The following is a 19,431-nucleotide window of genomic DNA, read 5'->3' as shown; positions in this document are numbered from 1 at the left end:
AAAAACACGATATTCACCCCTCTATCGCACTCTTTGGATCCTTCAATTTGATTATATTATATTTTGCAGGAATTGATGGAGAAAACAATTGAGGAGAAGAACATCGATTTAGACCAAACGATTATTGGATTCACTTGCCAAAGGTTTAGAAAGGAGAAGGAGTCCAAATCCAAAGTCGAGTCCAAAGCCCAATTTCAAAAGGCCATGAAGAAATTTGCAATTGAATTGGTTCAAATTAGTTTAGTAACTTTGGTTCAGTCAAACCGGTCCGGTTCAGCCCAAACCAGCTGGTTCATTTGGATGTTTAAAAGGGGTTCAAATTGGTTCCGCTTAGTGGCTTGGTTCTAGGGCAACATAACTGTTCGCATGCGGTTCACTTCTTCCCTTTTCTCTCTCAAGCGTAGCTCCCTTTCCTCTTCCCGGATCGAAGATGCAGAAGATGACGGCGACGGTAGCTGGCGGATTTACAATGGCGACGTCCTTAGGGTAGAACTGGAGTGGTCTCTCCGGTGAAGTCCTTTCTCTTCATCTCACATTCCAGTTGAGCTTCCTCTACCAGGCGCGGTGAAGAAGGTAGAGGAAGCATCCCAGCAGGTGGCAGTTATATTCCATCTCCATCATCAACTCCGGTTGGGGATCCTCAACGGTGTGTTTACATAGGCTAGGGTCCTCCACTACAGTGGCATTTCCCCTTCTCAACGGTAACACCTTCTTCCCCAAATCAGTCTCCACTATGCATGATTTGCATAGGTAATGGTGGCAATTTGTCAGCTCTAGTGGTCCACCTCTGTTTCTACTTTTTAGCGAGGCACACAGTTGTAGTTCACTTTCGATTCCTTCCAACCTTGGCTTAGCCAGTGTGGTTTGATCAGGCTTGAATCTATGGTTTATGGTTTGGTTAACACTTTTGATTCGTTTCCATGCAGTAGCTTTTCTCAGAGGATATTGTGTGTTCACCGTCGTCGATTGTATCTCTAACTAGCAGCATCGTCATCCACCGTATCAAGAGATTTCCAAGTGATATAATGACTTTCTTCCTCGGTGGTTTTGTTGACAGACAGAACGCTTTTCGTGTTTGATTGTGGATAATGGTTTTGTTAGTTTAGTTTAATTTCCTGTTGAATGTTTCATGTTTAGTTGTTAGTTCACTTTCATGTTTGATCTTATATTTATGTTATGATGCATGTATTATTTAGTGTTGCATTTTGTTAGGTTCATTTATGCATGATTGTTGATCGGTATCATAGGGTGACAATGTGGTACAGGTTTATCATTTATACATAGTTAGGTTTTGTTAATTGCTTTTCATGGTTGTTTATTTCCATTAAAGTTGTGATCCTGTTTGAAATTTGTGAAGATTACGCTAACTCCGGTGAACGTCGATCCCTGATGAAGAAAATCTCCTGTAGATATGGAAAAAGCCCTCCACGATCCTACGCACAGCGAGACAAACCAACAAAACGTTAATGACTTAAAATCAAGATGGGGATCCCTGGCTAGGCCTTCTGACGCACAAGTCAGTTTCTCTCTCAAAAGGTGGAAGAAAGGAAAAACAACAGTAACTAAAGTGAAGAAGAGTTTAGATGCTAGAACTTGTGTACCTTGCCAATGGAGAGGATCTCCCTTTTTATACTATATCACGTGACCTCCGTAGTCGTGAAGTGGCCCCCGGTTCGTTAGGGTTTGTTAGGAGATGAAGTCATCTTCTATACTTCATGCAATAATCCTTTAAAGAATTTTTTTTGTACCTTAGATGTACTTATTTTTTCGTTTATGACTTGTATTTATAATGACGACACGTCATTATAACTAAAGAAATTTTTAGAAGATATTTTTTGCTAAATATCCTGTTAGGTATTGTTTGGCTGGCCGTTCAAGTTGGTTGCATATGATGTTTAAGAGTACCTCTATTGAATATATCTCGACCGGTCATTCAAGTCGGCTGTATATTAGGGATACCTTCCGTTGAATATGTTTTGACCGGTCATTCAAGTCGGTCCTATATTAGGAATACATTTCATTGAATATGTCTCGATCGGTCGTTCAAGTCGATCGTATATTTGGAATACCTTTCGCTAAATATGTCTCGATCGGTCGTTCAAGTCGATCGTATATTAGGAATAACTTTTGCTGAATATGTCTTTTTGCTCGGGCGGGCTTTGCCAAACTAGCCTATATAGGCACGTGAGCGCTCGCTCGGTCTGTAGTCGATCGATGATATGCTTCGAATCATATATAAGGCTAAATGTGTTTATGCTCGGGCGGGCTTTGCCCAGCTGAGCATATGAGCACGTAGGTGCTTGCTCGCAGGCTGATAATATGTTGAGAATTATATATAAGGCTAAAATCCTTTATGCTCGTGCGGGCTTTGCTCGGCTGAGCATATATGAGCACGTGGGTATTCACTCGGCCTGTGATCGACCGGTAAAATGTTGAGAATCATGTATAAGGCTATAAATGCCTTTATGCTCAGACATGCTTTACCCGACCGAGCATATATAAGCACGTGAGTGCTCGCTCGGCCTGCGGTCCAATGGTAATATGTTGAGAACCATATATAAGGCTAAATGCCTTTATGCTCGGACGGGCTTTGCCCGACCGATCATATATGAGCACGTGGGTGCTCGCTCAGCCAGCGGTCGGCCGGTAATATGTTGAGAATTATATATAAGGTTAAATGCCTTTATGTTGGGGCGGACTTTGCTCGGCTGAGCATATATGAGCACGTGGGTGCTCGTTCGATCTGTGGTCGACCGGTGATATGTTGAGAATCATATATAAGGCTAAATGCCTTTATGCTCGGACGGTCTTTGCCCGATCGAGCATATATGAGCACGTGGGTACTCGCTCCACCTGCAATCGACAGGTAATATGTTGAGAAGCATATATATGGCTAAATGTCTTTATGCTGGGGCGAGCTTTGCCCGGTCGAGTATATATGAGCACGTGGGTGCTCGGTCGGCCTGCGATCTATCGGTAATATGCTATAAGTCATACATAAGGCTAAATGCCTTTAAACTGGGGTGAGCTTTATCCGACCGAGCATATATGAGCATGTGGGTGCTCGCTCGGTCTTCGGTCTTCGGTCGACCGGTAATATGTTGAGAACCGTATATAAGGCTAATTACGTTTATGCTCGGGTGGGCTTTGCCCGACCGAGTGTATATGAGTATGTGGGTGCTTGGTCGACCTTCATTCAACCGACTATAGACCTTTCCTACCTTTCTCAACCTAGACATATCCTTCACTCGACAGGCCGATCCATCATAACCCGTATCGCTAGCCTCCCTTCAAGTCTAGTGAAAGGAGCTATAGCCGACTGACTAGTCCTAAGTCTACTTCTGTCCTTTTTCTCATACCTACTACAGTGATCCTGTGATACCCCCAGCACATATCTTGTAACCAAGTTAAATAGAGGTGTGATCCTAACTTCTATAACATCGACCTTTACTCTTTCTTGCTTCACTTTCATCTAGAGATATTATTGAGAATTATGACTTCGAATCTTCCACCCTTGGATCAACTATTGTCCGAGAAGGAGAACTTTGGCTGAGGATATGCAAGCCTTAGATTTACACCATTCGCATCAAAGAGAGCTAGAGGTACGTCTACTAGCAGCTCAGTCTCAAGTTCGGTCTGAAGTGGCTTTAAGGGACAAAACTTACTTGGATTTAAAGTAGAAGACTGAGGAGTTAGATAATATGAAAGCTTGACATGCCTCGGAAATAATCGTTTTGACTAGGAAGGTTCATGTAGACGGTTTACTGATATTGCAACAACAACAAGACTTGGACTAGCAGAAAGTTAGAGTAAATTGTTTGCAAACTGAACAAGATCGGGCTAGATTAGAGCTAGCTTCTTTACCACAAACCCAAGAGGGTGGCTCACACAAACGCAAGAGGACAGGACAAACATCTTATCTTTATCTAGGCTGTCATTCTACTACACACCTATACTTGGGATGGGCAGAACAATTTAGTATCTCTCGGAAAGAGGACAAGTAGAAAATTATTTATCTGTTGTATCTGTATCTGTTTATGTAATTCACGAAAATTCAAGAGTTGAGATTGTGTAATTATTTATGGTAATATAAAGTTATATATTTATGTCTAATTATGTTATTTGCTTGTCCAAGTGCCTTTAAATCTACCCGGGCTTATTCCCGTCCGGGTATATACCTACCTAGACACTTATATATTATATTCTAATTAAAACCTACCTAGAAAAATGATGCAAGAATACCTTGCGAAAATCCTTAAAGCGACGAATAGAATTTTCCGACAATCGGTTGAACCATCTACCTGCTCCTCTGAAAGTAGTAAGGAACATCTGACATTTAACTCCATCAGTAAATTGTTGGAGGAGCGCCGCATACTCAAATTTAAGAAGATGATCCTCAGGATCAATTGTTCGCAAGTATTCTCTGACATTTAAATTCTGATAATGTTTTGGCAATAGATCATCTAGTACTCGTTGAGAAAACGTAGTGATAATCCTTTCAGGAGAACTATCACTGGCTATGATCTTTCCCTTTCGTTTTTCCTTTACAGGGGTTTCTCCAGAAGACTCCTGAAGAACTGCTCTTCGTCCTTCTTGTTCAAGAGACATTCAGAAATAAGCTTTAGGACGTCGAGTGGGAGAGAGGGGAGTAGAGAACAAATGAACCAAATTTCCTCCCTTGGTCTCCCTCTCTCAGTGATGAGAAGTCACCGACATCGTCGGAGGTGGCACTACAGGTAACGTGCCACCAGTATTGACTTGTTGTTGCTGTTGTTGCAATATCTTCTGTACTCTAGCGTTGATGAGCAACTCCATATCATCTTGCAAGATAGTAATAGTGTTGGGTTTGCCAACCTCCTCTATCTTTGTAGCTTCATATATAGGTGAATAGTTCCCACAAACGGTACCAAATTTGATCATGTCTGAAATCTGCGAAGATGTGCGCTAACTTTAGTGAATGTCGATCCCTGATGAAGAGAACCTCCTATAGATCTGGAAGAATCTCTCCATAATCCTACATACAGTGAGACAAATCAACAAAATATTAGTGACCTAAAACCGGGGTGGGGATCCCTGGCTAGACCCTCCGACGCTCAAGTCAGTTTCCCTCTCTAAAGGTGGAAGAAAGGAAGAACAATAGTAACTGAAGTGAAGCAAAGTTTATATGCTAGAACTTGTGTATCTTGCCAACGGAGAGAATCCCCTTTTTTATACTTTCTCACGTGACCTCTATAGTCGTGAAGTGGTCCCCGATTCGTTAGGGTTTGTTAGGAGATAAAATCATCTTCTATACTTTATGCAATAATCCTTTAAGGAATCTTTTCTGTACCCAAGATGTACTCGTTTTGTCGTTTATGCCTTGTATAATGGGGGCATGCCATTATAACTGAAAAACTTTTAGAAGATATTTCTCGTCAAATATCCTGTTAGGCATGTCTTGGCTGGCCGTTCAAGTTGGTTGCATATGCTGTTTAAGAATATCTCTTGTTGAATATATCTTGACTGACCATTCAAGCTGTCCACATATTAGGAATACCTTCTGCTGAATATATCTCGGGCGGTCATTCAAGTCGGTCGTATATTGGGAATACCTTCCACTGAATATGACTCGGTTGGTCGTTCAAGCCGACCGTATATTTGGAATACCTTCTGCTGAATATGTCTCGGTCGGTCGTTCAAGTAGGTCGTATATTAGGAATACCTTATGCTAAATATGTCTTTATGTTTGGGCGGACTTTGCCTGATCGAGCCTATATGGGCACGTGAGCGCTCGCTCGGCATCTAGTCGACCGATGATATATTGCGAATCATATATAAGGCTAAATGCCTTTATGCTCGGGTGGGCTTTGCTAGGTCGAGGTTGACTGATATATGAGCTTGTGGGTGCTCGCTTGGCCTGCGGTTGACTAATAATATGTTGAGAATTATATATAAGGCTAAATGCCTTTATGCTCGGGTGGGCTCTGCTCGACCGAGCATATATGAGCACGTGGGGTGCTCACTCAGCCTGCGATCGACCGATAATATACTGAGAATCATGTATAAGGCTAAATGTCTTTATGTTCGGCCAGACTTTGCTCGGCCAAGCATATATGAGCACGTGGGTGCTCGCTCGGCCTGCGGTCGGTCGGTAATATATTGAGAATCATATATAAGGCTAAATGACTTTATGCTCGGGCTGGCTTTGCCCGGTCGAGCGTATATGAGCACGTGGGTGCTCGCTCGGCCTGCGGTCGGCTGGTAATAATTCAATTTGAGCGAGTGACAGACGTATGTAATTACACATCTAATGTATCATCTTGATGCTTTTTATAAATATCCCTATCAGCACGAGTAGTAGTAGGGGTGGATGGTTCAAGAACAGGTTGCCCTATGACGTATAGTTTTCTTTTTTGCTTGAGGACAATTCTCAAGTTTCTAACCAATCTTGGAAATTAGCTCCATTGAACTTGTCCTTATCAAGAACAGATCACACAGAGAGAGAGTATTCAACGTACTAGATGACATGATTATCTACAACAAGAAATGCAAAAATAAATATCATATTTCAATCATTTAATTAGGTATTTAATTAAATGATTTTCCTACTGAATTCTAAAGCTTTGTAAGAGTAAGCCATGGATGTGGGCAACCAAAGTTTACCTACACTTCTTGCTCCAAATCCAATAGAAATGACATTCATGTAGGACAAGATTTATATTATACCTCATCTTGAGTTAGCTTTGACTAATCACCCAAGACTCGTATAATTTAAGTAGGCAACTTGTAGCAATTGCATCAATTATATAGTTGGGTGAACAAGACTACCTGTTAATTTTCCCATCTCATTAAATATATATTATAACTCATCTTGAGTTAGTTTTGGCTAACTGCTCAAGATTAGTATAATTTGAATTACATTGTATAGGATATGCCTCTATATTCTCAATCCAATTGAAGTAACTTAGTTAAGTCATACACAAAGTTCAATAGTCGGATATCATAATTATCCTATTGCACTTTACCAAGATAAATCGAGTCACTTTACTTTTGCAAAACATAACTATAATTGATCGAGCTAGTAGTGATTATCAAACTTTGGTAGACATATGAAAAATGACCAAATTATGATAACTACACAGGCATTGCATACAATCATGGAATATCATAGCATACATCAACATATATGTTAAATAGAATGTGATATAGTTATGGCCCCATCTACTATGATCTTCTCAAGCAAATGAGAAGATCGAAAGATCAACCTAGGTAAAAGCATCTTCTCCAAGTACTTCTTTGGTCGTCATGTGTTGTTGTCCTTCTTCCTTTTTCACCATCGTTCAGTAGACTAGTTCTTTTCTAATTTATACATTATAAAATATAAAGAAACCTTCAGTTACATTTTAGGGTAGTCTAAACTTACAACAAAAATAAAAAAGATGCAAGGCACAACACGTAAGTCATATTATGAATTACAACATACACACATTCATCCAATTACATTAGGGTAAAGGGTCATGATTATACACCATGTCATATAACATTCACAATAGATCTATGACATATAATTTACTATGATTTCAACAATGAATTATGAGCCATAACGTCATGGCAGTCCCGCTAGTCGGTTAGCGGGCGGGGGTCAAGGGGGCAACGCCAACAAAGTAAAATTATTTTGCAAACTCATTTGAATGAGTTGATACCATACCCAAAACCAACAAAACTGTTCACAATAGTTTGTGTGTTTCACATAATTTGTTCTCAATAGATGGTAACCCGAGACCACCCATAGTCATGTATGTTTATGTTGAACAAAATCAGACTATAGCACACGTTCATAACACATATGAAGATGCAAATAAATACTCATAACAAGATGCAAATCATAATAAAAGGCTCATGTAGTTTCTATATCACATATTAAAATATTACTACAATCTAGTATACGTATTCGCAAGTGGCTTTGATAACACTGTATAGATCTTGAGCGTAAAACAACACAAACGCGGTGGACTATTATCAAGATCTTTTCCAGAAGACCCATGCAAAAGATATATATACTAGTTGAATTGAGAGTTTTACCTTTGTTGCATAAACATAAATTCATGACAACTTTTATTTAGATATAGATCTCAGCGTGATCAAGTATTCGTGTCTTTTTGGTATCCACATGAACATGTTCTCCTGTTCGTCTCACGAACACATGACTTTGAAAAGAAATAACCTCGATTGTTCTAGCAACTCCTCAAGGAAGTTTCAGCCTGAAGAGGAGGATGAAGACTAGAAAATATTCTTATTCACAAAAATGAATTCAACAACCTTTTGTGTTCATCCAAGTAATACCAAAGGTCTTTTGGCTTTTGGTCTTCCTTTGATTAATGATCCATTAAACTCTTTAATTGAAGGAATACAAAAGGTATTTTACCTTTTTGGTCTTCTCTTTCAATGCATGATTAATCTAAATTAATCATAATTATTTTCTTTAATGAGTGAATTCAATTGAATCTAACTCGGATTAGACTCCATCTAATCCAATAAGTTTAACTCGGATTAGACTTATTAATCCAATAAACCTACTCGTCTTATACTTATCTCTTAGGGCTAATACTAATAAATCCAACACGCCCATCTACCTAAAAGCCAAATTAAATGCTTCAATATATATAGAATCAAATAGTAGCAATATAGTGATAAAGAGGGATTTTGGAATACACAAGCCTAGTAGATAGACAACAACATAGTAATTGTCATGTTGAGGCCATCATCTTTCTAGAATATCTCTATCAGAGCCCATAATGACATAATCATGTCTTTCAACATTAACTAAGAAAACGAATATCAACTTGCAATGCAAACAATAAAGGTTGTCAGGCAATGTAGAGGTTCAGATGGGTCTTGTACATGATACCTGTCATCCCAGCCAAACAAAGATGCAACTTGAGGTCAGTGAGGGCTTAACCTCCAGTCCAGAGTCAAGTGATTTGCAAAATTCAGACATAGAAGGAAGCAGTGATTGCTCATCGCCGATGCAGGGATTTCTTGATACCAGTTATACTAATAGCATCACCAATGGCTCAGAGAATGGTACAGCAGCAGAAAAGGAGGTGCAGCAACAGTGGACAGTGCAGACTAGAGCCTGAGCAACCAAAAGACAGATGCTTGCAAATCGAACTCATATCAGTGTGCTAAATGGGCAGGAAATTGAGCTTGTTTCAGCGCTGCCAGCATCAGATTTCCATCAAAGCATGCACATGCAGAAACCAAGCTATGCACTACTGGATTGTGCAGATTTATAGGAATCGGGTCTGGCAAAGAAAAAGGGCAGCAAGCAGCAATATACCAATGCACAACAATTATCTGGTCAGCAGAGAAAAAAAGGACATGAAGGGCAACAAAAGAACAGATTTCCAACAAATAAATAGAAAATTCCAGCAGGGAGGAAACCTAGATTGTCACTGTGCAGCAAGGAGGATGGTATGGATGAAAGGGTGCAAACTAGGAATCAAGCGGCAAGGCGGCCAAGGCCGTCTACCTCCACATGAATATCGCATCATGGAATGTCAGGGGCTTCAACCAAGGCCTCAAACAGAGGGAAGTTCAGAGCTTCTTTCTGAAACATAAGTTAGCAGTGATGGGCATCCTGGAAACAAAGTTGACTGCTCAAGCATTTCAAAGACTGAAATTAAGACGGTTTCATCACCTAGAAATGCAACAATACATCAAGGAAGTCTCCTCCAGAAGTAAGATGTTGGTTATTTGGGACCCTTGCAAGGTTACCTTTGATATAGTAGCTTGTGATGAGCAATATACACATGGGAAACTCACTTGCCAAGCATCACAGAAATCTTTTATGCTCACATTTGTATATGGCCAGTTGAGCATACGGAATAGGAGGAGATTGTGGGAGGGTCTAAACATGATTGGGATTGGTATGGAGGCACCTTGGATATTACTTGGAGATTTCAACTCATCTCTCTCAATGGATGACAAAAAAGGGGGAAGGGTGATTACTTCTTATCATCTTACTAATTTCCAAGATTGTGCCATTCAGAATGGACTAGAGGATCTTCCTCAAGTGGGGTGTAAATACACACGATCTAACAATGAAGTCTTTTGCAAATTGGATCGATGCATGATAAACAAGAAATGGTTAGAGCATGATATGAGAGGCATGTCCGACTTCCTACCACCGAGTTTCATCTCAGATCATACTCCATGCTTGGTCACCTTTATGGGAGCCATGGACCACATCAACAAACCTTTCAAGTACTTCAACATGTGGACTACTCATGATGCTTATAGTAGTGTGGTGGAGGATAAATGGGCAAGCCTCATGTAACCCCCACGAAATTATATGATAGGTATATGAATATTATTTTCCTTAGAGCATAAAGAAATGAGAAGAATAAGAGCAAAAGGAAAAATAAAAACAAAAGAAAATATAAAATAAGAAGAGGTGAGGTCAAGGATTGAACCTTGAACCTCCCACAATTGATGGAGATAAATTGATGAGTGATAACCATTAGGATAAGGAGAAATAATTGGATAGAAAGGAATGAAAAATTTAGTTAAAGAAGAAAAGAAAACTAAGCAAAAAGGAGCAAGAGAAAACCAAGTTGCTTACCTTCTTTTCCCTCTTGGTTAAGAAAAGGAGCAAGCAAAAGAGAGATTGTCTACTTCCCACCCTCTCTCTATTTTCGTGGGAATTAAAGGAGTGGGGGAAAAGAGGAGTTGAGGGAATGAATGAGGACATGTTTCATTTGGCAAAGGGATAAATAGGTTTAGAGAAGAAAAACAAGGGATTAAATTCATTTTCTTCTTCCTCCTTCTCCCTTCTTCATTCTTCACCGAACCAAGAAAATTTCCCTCTCCTCATTCCAATAGCTAAGTTAAGTTCTGTTGATACAATCAACCTAGGAATTAAATAGGTGATCTTTGTTTTTGATGTGTGTGTCAAAAGGTTTAAGTTAGACTTTGCATTGGTTCTAATATGTACTTAAGATTGTGCAGGACTTAGTAGACTGCACAAGCTTGGAAAGTTTCATGGCTCATGTTCTTGAAGATTGGTGAAGGATGGTGCATCCGATGGACTACGGACAAAAAGCAAACGGAGTGAAGGGAAGTGAATCTCAAGGCAATGTGAAGGATGGCACGAAGATTAGCTGCAGGCTTGAGTGCATCTGAGGGACAAAGGCTGAGGAGAAAGACTTCAAGAGCAACTCCGGACACCAGTCGACTGATGCAGTCGACTGTGAGCGAACAGAGACATTCTGTTCGCTTGGTATGAAACATGCAGTCGACTGGTGCAGTCGACTGCATGTTTCAGCAGTCGACTGGCAGAATGCCGTTGGAATGGTGACGCACTGGATCTCCGCAGATTTGATTGAAACAGTAGCCGTTGTGTGATACCAGTCGACTGCATGTTTCATCAGTCGACTGATGTCGCGAATTTCAGCACGCTGTATATAAAGTTAAGAGCTTGGAAAGAGAAAGGCAACTGATTGAAATTACTGTAAAAACTTTCCAAGTGCTCTCTTAGTCTTACTACTCTTATTCTCTCCTCCCAAAAGCTCATCAAAAATCTTGTAAAAGGAGGAGATCATCTTGTAAAGGTTTCTCCACCATCACTCTTGGATTGAAAAGGAGAAGATCTTAGTGGAGCTTGCTTGGGTGTGTGTGTGCCTTGGATTAGTCACCTCAAGGAGGTGGAGACCAAGTAAATCGAAGAGTTAGCCGTGTTCTCTTATTGTTTTTCATTTGTATGTTCTTTTTGTGCTTCCGCTAACAAGATTGTAGGTGAAAAATCAAAGAAAGGCTATTCACCCCCCCTCTAGCCATACTCAAGGTTCTATCAATTGGTATCAGAGCAAGGTTCGCATCGGAAGATCTCACCGTCAACCGAAGCATCAAAATGGCATTTCAAGAGGGATATAGCACCGCAAGGCCACCCTTCTTCGATGGGAACGACTTTGCATATTGGAAAGGTAGAATGGAGTATTATTTAATGAATGACATTGAAAATTGGTTTAGTGTTGTAGATGGATTCGAGATGCCAAAGGATGGGTCGGGAGCTCCTCTTTCAACCAAGGATTGGACAAAAGAGATGGCAAAGAAGGCTCAAGCAAATGCAAAGGCTACGACAACCCTACAATGTGGACTCTCAAAGGAGCAACTAAGCAAAGTAGGACCATTCAACTCCGCCAAAGAGCTTTGGGAAAAACTCATTGAGTTGAATGAAGGATCAAGCGAATCAAGGAGAGCCAAGAGATCTCTTGTTGGGGCAACTTCAAACTTTCACTATGAAGACAAATGAGACCGTGAGTCAAATGCATGGTAGATTCAAGGAGATAGTGAATGGTCTTCATGTAATAGGTGAGAAAATTGACAATCGAGACTTAGTAAGGTATGTTTTACAATCCTTTCCTAGAACTACCTTATGGGCATCAATGGTTGATGCATATAAGGTTTCTAGAGATCTTTCCTTAGTTAAGCTTAATGAATTATTTTGTGAATTCGAACTTCATGAACAAGCTAATATGGTTTCAAAAGAGAAAGGTATGGCTCTTATTGTAGAAAAGAAGGAAAAGAAAAAGAAGAAAGAAAAGAAGATAGAATCCTCATCATCCGAATCCGAACAAGAGTCATCGGATAGTGATGATGAAATGTCGGTGAGTGAAGTGGCTCACTATGTCAAAAAGATGATGGGAAGATCAAGAAAATTCACAAGAAAGGATGTGAAGAAAATGTTTCAACCCTCAAAAGGTAAAAGTAGTCAAAGTTCAAGTTTTAACACTAATGTGACTTGTTATGGATGTAACAAGAAAGGACACATTAAGCCAAATTGCCCGGAACTAAAGAAGAAAGAAGAAAAGGAGAAGAAGAAAAAGGAGAAAAAGAAGAAGGAAGCCATGGTGGCTCAAGCTACATGGGATACACCAAGTATTGACTCATCGGATGAAGATGAGCTATGCCATGTTACTCGACACATGACATTTATGGCTTGTGAAGATGATAAAGAAGAGTCAAGTCAAGAAGAAGTGTCAAGTGAAGAGGATTCATCAAATGGAGAGTCATCAAGTGAGGAATCATCATCAAGTGATGATGATGAGGTAGAAGAGAAAAAGGATGCAAGTATGTGGATTGTGGATAGCGGTTGCTCAAGACATATGACCGGTGATGTGAGCAAGTTCTCCACAATAAACTATATAAAGAAAGGAACGGTATCATTTGGGAATAGTGGGAAGCTCAAGATTATAGGTAAAGGTACAATTGAGGTATCACCCACAATTATCATTCATAAAGTCTTGTTGGTTAAAAATATGGGATTTAATTTGCTTAGTGTTAGCCAACTATGTGATGCCGGATATAATGTAGAGTTTCACCCAAATAAGTGTATAGTTAAACACAAGAATCTTGAGAATGTGATGCTAGAAGGATTTAGAAAGGCAAATCTCTATTATGTTGATCTTTCATATGCTTCTAACCCCTCTATTAAGTGTTTGATGTCAAAAGAAGAAGAAGGATGGCTATGGCATAGAAGACTTGGACACATCAACATGAAGAACATAGCCAAGGTAGCCAAGATGGAGCTAGTTAAGGGGCTACCAAAAATCAAGTACATCAAGGATAAACTATGTGATGCATGCCAAGAGGGTAAGCAATCAAGGTCATCACATAAAGGTAAAACCTTAACTAGCACTTCATTACCATTAGAATTATTGCATTTGGATCTTTTCGATTGTCATAGAACACCCTCTTTAACGGGTAACAAATATTGTTTGGTAATAGTAGATGACTACTCTAGATATACTTGGGTTCATTTCTTAAAACACAAAGGGGAAACTTTAGAAACTATTATAGGGTTTACCAAGAGGGTAGAAAATGAAAAGAACATCAAAATTGATAGAATTAGGAGTGATCATGGTGGAGAGTTCGAGAATTTGAACTTTTCTAAATTTTGTTTGGATAACGGTTATAAACATGAATTTTCTTGCCCAAGAACACCTCAACAAAATGGTGTAGTGGAGAGGAAAAATAGGGTCTTACAAGAAGCGGCTAGGACCATGCTCAATGCATACTCCCTACCTAGCTATTTGTGGGCCGAAGCGGTTAATACCGCATGTTATATCCAAAATCGTGTTTTGATTCATAAGTTTTTAGGGAAAACACCATTTGAATTATGGAATGGCACAATTCCTACAATTCACTATTTTAAGGTCTTTGGTTGTAAGGTTTATATTCTCAATACCAAAGATGACTTAGGAAAATTTGAGCCCAAGTCTAATGAGGGAATTTTAGTTGGATACTCATCCACTAGTAGAGGATATAGAGTATACAACAAAAAGACTCAAATGGTTGAGGAATCGTCTAATGTTGAGTTTGATGAGTCTACTAGGACTTATCCTAGAAAATCCTCTATTGATAAGGATATAATTGAAAATAATCAAAACATCACTCAAGAAATGCAAAATCTACAATTAGGGGGTATTGATCTAGGGGGAGAAAGAAATGGTTCGGATGATGAAAGAAACAATGTAAACAATGATACCTTCAAAAATGATGATTCCATTACCCCAAGGACCTTAAGGCACCATCAAGATCATCCTATTAATCAAGTAGTTGGAGATGTGGCACAAGGGGTAAGGACTAGATCCTACTTTAGGGATCATACTAGTCAAATAGCTCTAATATCACAACTTGAACCAAAAACAATTGATGATGCTTTACTTGATACGGATTGGATTTTAGCAATACAAGAAGAGTTGAACCAATTTGAAAGGAGTGATGTATGGGAGTTGGTTCCAAGACCTAATGGGAGTACAATCGTCATAACAAAATGGGTTTTTAGAAATAAGTTGGATGATCAAGGAAGAGTCACTAGAAATAAGGCTAGGTTGGTAGCTAGAGGTTTCAATCAAGTGAAAGGACTTGATTATGATGAAACCTATGCTCCGGTAGATAGGTTAGAGTCCATCCGAATACTATTAGGATATGCCGCTTACATGGGTTTTAAACTCCACCAAATGGATGTAAAATCGGCTTTCTTAAATGGTTTCATTAAGGAAGAGGTTTATGTAGAGCAACCACCCGGATTCGAAAATATAGATTGCCCAAACCATGTTTATAAGCTTAAGAAAGCATTATATGGGTTAAAACAAGCACCTCGGGCTTGGTATGAGAGACTTTCATCCTTCCTAATCTCCAAGGACTTTAGAAGAGGAACAATTGACCCAACATTATTTCTAAAGTCTAAGGATGGGGAAATTTTTGTTGCACAAGTCTATGTTGATGACATCATTTTTGGCTCAACAAATAATGAACTTCTTCATGACTTTATCAAACACATGGAAAGTGAGTTTGAAATGAGTCTTGTTGGAGAATTGAGTTTCTTTTTGGGATTACAAGTCAAGCAAACTAGTGAAGGAACCCATGTTTATCAAACCAAATTTGCTAAAGAACTTATTAAGAAATTTGGGTTGGAAAATGCTAAAAGAGCAACTACCCCTATGGGGACAAACACCAAGATAGATAGTGATCAAGAAGGAAAGTTAGTGGATCCAAAGCAATATAGGAGCATGATTGGTAGTTTACTATATCTAACCGCTAGTAGACCGGATATATTATTCGCAGTAGGAATGTGTGCAAGATATCAATCATGTGCTAAAGAGTCACATTTAGTAGCGGTTAAAAGAATTTTGAGATATATCAAGAACACTCTTAATGTGGGGCTTTGGTACCCTAGAACTAGAAATTTTGACTTAATTGGGTATACCGATTCCGATTATGCGGGTTGCAAATTGGATAGAAAGAGTACTAGCGGTGGATGTCAAATTCTTGGACATTCTCTTGTAAGTTGGAGTAGTCGAAAACAACCTTGTGTGGCATTGTCCACAACCGAGGCCGAGTATGTTGCAATGGGTGGTTGTGTAGCTCAATTGCTTTGGATGATGCATACCTTAGAGGATTATGAGCTCCATTATTCCAAAGTCAAGGTCTTATGTGATAATGTGAGCACCATTAATTTAACCAAAAATCCGGTACATCACTCTAGAACAAAGCACATTGAGGTGAAACACCACTTCATTAGGGATCATGTGGCAAGAGGAGACATTGAACTACTTTATGTTGAATCCAAATCTAATCTTGCCGATATTTTTACCAAACCATTACACGAAGCGGAGTTTATCTCTATTAGAAGAGAGCTTGGTTTGTGCCTTGTAGAATAATAGATTTAGCCTTTCATGATCACATAAATTCAAAAGCTAAATACATCCTTGAATGCATCTCACAACGACCTAGGATGACTTGAATGTATTTCAACATGATGTGAGATGTTAGGAAGATGCGTTTGGCTCCTCACGTTAGTTATGATGCATCATTGTGAGCCAACATGACATCTAGCGATATCAATCCTTCATTGGACCAATCATTGGGAAGGCTTGTGCACAATCAATGTGCTCTTTGCTCCTAGAATATGATTGAAAATTCTTGAAACAAATATGGCCATGAGGACATCAATTTATAAATTCGTTACAAAATTATCATATAAATGTCTTCTTGAAATATACTCAGATTTGGACTAGAACTTTGGCTCAAGGTTCTATCTTTGTAATCTTAATGGTTATCAAGTTTGTATCCTTTTTGTAAGGTGGGTTGCATCCAATTGAATACCCATTTTTCCCAAGTAAATATTCACATAACAGATCACTCCACAAATTTTGGGCATTTTTAAAGGTCTAGAGAATATCTAGTGATTTTTCAAAAATCAGGTCTTGATTCTTCCATCTGCGTGCCAGTCCCCTGCCACTGCATCAGTCGACTGTATCAGTCGACTGATGCAGTCGACTGGTAGCATTATTCGACCATACAGAATGATTCTGTATGGTTTTTATTCTGGGTTGCAGTCGACTGATAAAACATGCAGTCGACTGCATCAGTCGACTGCATGTTTTATCAGTCGACTGATGCCCTCGATTTTATATAAGCCGCCAGATTTGGGCGGCGGCAGAAACCCTAGCTTTTCACCGCCGCCCGCTATTTCTCGACTCCTACACCTTCTTCCCGACGTATTCCGCCGGTTTGTGGCTCCACGAACTCTTCCAAACCCTCGGATCTGCTCTCCCTCCCGTTCCCTCTCTCATTTGCCGCTTGGAACAAGGTTTAGCCACCCCTTCGAGGTTTGGTTGCGGTTCCTGCAATCTATCTGTCGTTTGACGATTCCCCGGCACAATGGAGCGTCGGTAATACTTTCTTCCTTGTTTGTTCTGTTATTTTAGGGTTGATTCTTACCTAAAGTCTTCTATGTGTTGTTTCCTTGTTGTTTCCCTTCACAATTGACTGGTACTTGGCATGGTTATTGCATATGCATGGTTTAGAGTTAGGCAAAAGCGTCCAAGTGAAGCGGGTACCTCTCGGCAGCCCACTCGGCAGCCCCCTCCGGCGCCTTCTGGAGGGCGGTTTCCCTCTGCGGCTTGCCGTACTCGTTTTGAGAACACCGACTTCAAAATGATGAATTGTCGCTATCTCAATCGTCCATATTTCACTAGACTTGCCCCTGAAATCATTGACATCAATGTGCATTATGGTTTAGAAAAGTTATTTCATTCCACAACTACTGTCAATTTAGACCTATGTAAGGAATTCTATAATAATCTGAGTCCATCTAGTACTGAGGGTCATGCATATGTCACTATGGTAGGCGGGACATCCATTAACTTCACCCCTGAAATATTGAGGTCATTCTTAGGATGTAGGCGGTCTACTAGTCCCTTTACATGCTTTCCTCAGGTTGAGGAGCCTCTATCTGATACACTCTCTCATGTCTCTGTTGATTTGATTCATCAGCATTATTTCCATGTGCCTCGGCCTCCACTTAAATGTATTTTTGATGCCACCCGCATGTCAGCCCCCAGTTACGTTCTGTATAAGGTTGTCATTGCATGTCTTCTGCCCATTGTGACCAAAGGGCAAGCCAAAATCCGTCTTCCTCATCTAGTTATGATGTATGCCCTAGAGCAGCGTCTTGACATTGATATTGCTCTTCAGGTCTATGAGTCTATCATCCACTTTTCTAGACCAGTCCAGGGGAAGCTATACATGCCTTTCTGCCATGTCTTAACATCCTTTTTCGTGCATAAAGGGATAGATGTCACTAGGGGTGCCTTGCATCAGTTGTCTAAGGACTTTGATCAGTTAGGACCTCGCCAGATGTCTTTAGCCCAGATTGAGCCACGTGATGGTGTTATGGTGTGGCGTCGTCGCCCTGGCCCGGATGATTCTGATTCTGATGAGGATGCAGAGGATGCTCCTGTTCCTGCTGCAGAGCCAGCACGTGCCTCACTGCGGGAGCGTGTCTACCACTTGGAGGAGTTTGTTCGGGAGGAGTTTCGGAGCGTTCGCCAGCAGCAGACAGAGATGTTTGATATGATGCGGCGCTGGAATCTTGCCTACCAGGGCCCCCCTCATCCTCCACCTTCCCATGATGATGCGTCGGCATAGGAGTTTGTTGTGTTGCTATGGTGTCGGGTGACTTTTTGGCTTTGTAGTGCCTATCTTTTCTCACCGCGAACACTATTGATGCTGATGTTGTTGGATATTTTTCACTCTCTTTCCTATGTTGCTTGAGAACTTTTATTTTTCTATCTATGCATGCTGGTTAAGTTTCTAGTATTATTGTTAATTTCTGAGTTTGTGTTTTTATTTTGTAACTACTCATGTACACTTATGCTTCGGTTTACTATTGTCATGGTTCGATGAAATTGTTGTCTTCTAATTTTTTTGATGTATGTCAAAGGGGGAGGATACCACAAGTTTAAGTTAAAAATACTCTTGATAGAGCATATGTAAAGGGGGAGTTTTAGATTATAATGTTTTAATATAGCATGTGTTAAGGGGGAGTGTGTGTGGATCTCGTTATGCTTTATGGTTCATAATTTAAATCATGCTTACAATCTTCAAAGATATGAGCTTATATTCTTCATGAGTTTATGTTTCATAAAAACAAATATCAAAGTTATGTTTCATGTCTATATTATGATTGTAACTTTCAAAGTTGGTTGTATGTCTAACTTAAACATATTGCCACACATCAAAAAAGGGGGAGATTGTTGATACAATCGACCTAGGAATTAAATAGGTGATCTTTGTTTTTGATGTGTGTGTCAAAAGGTTTAAGTTAGACTTTGCATTGGTTCTAATATGTACTTAAGATTGTGCAGGACTTAGTAGACTGCACAAGCTTGGAAAGTTTCATGGCTCATGTTCTTGAAGATTGGTGAAGGATGGTGCATCCGATGGACTACGGACAAAAAGCAAACGGAGTGAAGGGAAGTGAATCTCAAGGCAATGTGAAGGATGGCACGAAGATTAGCTGCAGGCTTGAGTGCATCTGAGGGACAAAGGCTGAGGAGAAAGACTTCAAGAGCAACTCCGGACACCAGTCGACTGATGCAG

The 19,431-nt window shown here is 39.9% G+C and overlaps 1 long non-coding RNA gene across 1 annotated transcript; it reads left to right on the top strand.

The window, feature by feature from the left end:
• The first annotated feature begins 338 nt into the window (after window positions 1–338).
• On the top strand, window positions 339–1,306 carry LOC122029659. Its single transcript, XR_006125117.1, has 2 exons — window positions 339–701; window positions 927–1,306. It is a non-coding gene; the product is annotated as an uncharacterized LOC122029659 (long non-coding RNA).
• Window positions 1,307–19,431: the final 18,125 nt, after the last annotated feature.

The sequence above is a fragment of the Zingiber officinale genome, chromosome 10B (genome assembly GCF_018446385.1).
Source record: "Zingiber officinale cultivar Zhangliang chromosome 10B, Zo_v1.1, whole genome shotgun sequence".
Classification (NCBI taxonomy): Eukaryota; Viridiplantae; Streptophyta; class Magnoliopsida; order Zingiberales; family Zingiberaceae; genus Zingiber; species Zingiber officinale.
The sequence above is the reverse complement of the archived record's forward strand: the minus strand, read 5'-3'. Positions and strand labels throughout refer to the sequence as shown.